Below are 2,659 nucleotides of genomic sequence, written 5' to 3' on the forward strand. Positions count from 1 at the left end.
ACTAACTAATAGCAAATAACTATTTACAATCTATACGTCAAGGGAGCTCACAATGATCAAATAATTGCAGTAAAAACACTTTCTAAAAATTTCTAATGTAATCGGCGTAACATGGGAGTGTGTTGCCACGCCACCCTGTTTATTTTTCCGCTTCAACCACCAACTCAATGATACCGTTGCTTAGAAAATAAAAACTGTTAGGAAAATAATTAGAAATTGACAAAAAGTTGAAACAGCCTCTAGATAATTAGCATGGCCAGTCGTGTTAACTGTCCTGTTGCGCATAATCACCCATTTGGAACAGGTGTCATTCTGACATCAGGTGCATAAAACAACTCACGCTGGGTCAGCGACCGTTAAAGAATATTGGAACTTCAATGTGTGAAAAGCCGTTTAAAACTGCAACATTTTCTCTCGGCCTCTTGCAAAATGAGATAGCTATCAAACAAGCATTTTTTTTTTTTTTATATTGACCCATGACCAAAAAGTGGCTGTTCTATCTAGAATTGCAGGAAAATTAGCTTTAAAATTTATTTATAAAAGCATATTATTCAGAAGCCCTGTGTACAAAAATGTGTAGACTAGCTTTACAAAAAACTTCAAATTCTGGACACAAAATGTGTTTGAAATGCAGGAAGGTTTAAGCGTTTCCTAAAAAATTAGATCTGTTTCCAAAATACAGGGGCCCCCAAATCTAGGGGGTCCTAGCCCTTGGCCTGTGAGTTTTTGTGATAGCTCCATTTCTATCCCCATAGCGGAGTCTGGCGATAGAAGTCTGATGTTATCTACTGGACTCGCTCTGTTTAAGGGCTCTGATTCGAGGACTGATCACGCAACTGCAATCACAGCATTCGCCACTGAGGAAGCTTCATTCAACGAGTAGCTTTACTGTACTTTCTCCACATTACATTTACAGCATTCATAAGCAGCTTTCAGTTATTTGTTAATGTACCATTCATTGATTGTCTTGTTGTATTTTGGCTATTGTTTAATGTAAAAAATAAAAAAATAATTTCTTTCTGTCATCATATTGTCATGAACAAAGCAATATAAAAGCTTATTGATTTCCCCCATTCTAACCCCAGTGCTTACTTGCATCCCTCCTGTTCTTAGGTTGCTGATCCGTCCCAGGCCACATCAAACCTCTGCCGAACCCCAGAACGGGAGCCCCCCCAGTGAGTTCACTCCCCCCACCCCCGCAGTACCCTCCCCCCCTCAGGACCCAGACTCCCCCGATGGCCTCACCATAGAGCCACAGGGAGGAGGCCCCTCAGGTGTATGTCTCTCATCCCAGGCTGACAAACCTCTACTATTGGGCTACCTTTCCCTCTGGGATACCAGCTACTCTCCTTCCAACCTCATGTCTTCCTCTAACTCCTCTCCTTTTCAGTGCGCCTCCTCCCTGAACTTATAGTGTTGATTGAATGATTGAATTCCCGGGTGGCTCATGGATAGACACATTCGGTGGCTATGCCAATGCCATGGTGTGGGTTTGAGTCCCAGAGGGAACCAGTACAAAAAAAATGTTATGCACTAACTATTGTAAGTTGCTCTGGATCAGAGCTTCTGCAAATGACAAAAAAATGTTTTAAATCAATCTCTTGTGTATCACAGTTTTCACTCTTAATGTGTAGTCCGGCCTCATGTGGACATTCAATCCAGGCTTGCACGCGTTCATCTCCTCTTGCAGCCAGTTAAAACAAGGTACGAGGCCTCCTTTATAAACAGAAGCTGATAGGCCACCTGAGCCCAAATGCTGAAGGTTCAGCTGTGACACGTGAAGTCCTTGCGTATCCAAATGAGTACCCCTATTCTCTATATAATGCTCTTCTTTGACCCAGGCCTATAGGCTCGGTTCAAAAAGTAATGCAAAAAGAGTCCCCGATACCCTTGCCAGTGCTGTTGCCCATATGTCACTGTCAACATGCCCAGATTAATGAGGGACCAACTTGATACTTTACCTAAAACTTAGGTCATATCATCCATGAGAATAGTACATTCTTGCCAGATATTAATATCAAAGACGGTATATAATAATCATAAACATAAGAGCATCAGCGGTAGTGGGTTTTTCAGAAGTGATTATAACTCTGGTAAAAACCTGCTGTTTCAACTCTTAATGATCGGCTATGAAAAAGCCAACTGACATTTTATTCCTGATTATTATTGACCATGCTTGGCATTTATGAACATTTTGAACATCTTGGCTCTCTCTAATTCTCTCTCTCTTTCTTTCTTTCTCTCTCTCGGGAGGACCTGAGCCCTAGGACCATACGTCAGGACTACCGGGCATGATGACTCCTTGCTGTCCCCAGTCCACCTGGCCTTGCTGCTTGTTCCAGTTTCAACTGTTCTGCCTGCGGTTATGGAACCCCTACCTGTCCCAGACCTGCTTTTTTCAACTCTTAATGATCGGCTATGAAAAGCCAACTGACATTTATCCTGATTATTATTGACCATGCTTGCCATTTATGAACATTTTGAACATCTTGGCCATGTTCTGTTATAATCTCCACCCCGGCTTAGCCAGAAGAGGACTTGGCCACCCCTCATAGCCTGTTTCTCTAGGTTTCTTCCTAGGTTTTGGCCTTTCTAGGGAGTTTTTCCTAGCCACCGTGCTTCTACACCTGCATTGCTTGCTGTTTGGGTTTTAGGCTGA

This window comes from Salvelinus sp. IW2-2015, linkage group LG7 (genome assembly GCF_002910315.2).
Source record: "Salvelinus sp. IW2-2015 linkage group LG7, ASM291031v2, whole genome shotgun sequence".
NCBI lineage: Eukaryota > Metazoa > Chordata > Actinopteri > Salmoniformes > Salmonidae > Salvelinus > Salvelinus sp. IW2-2015.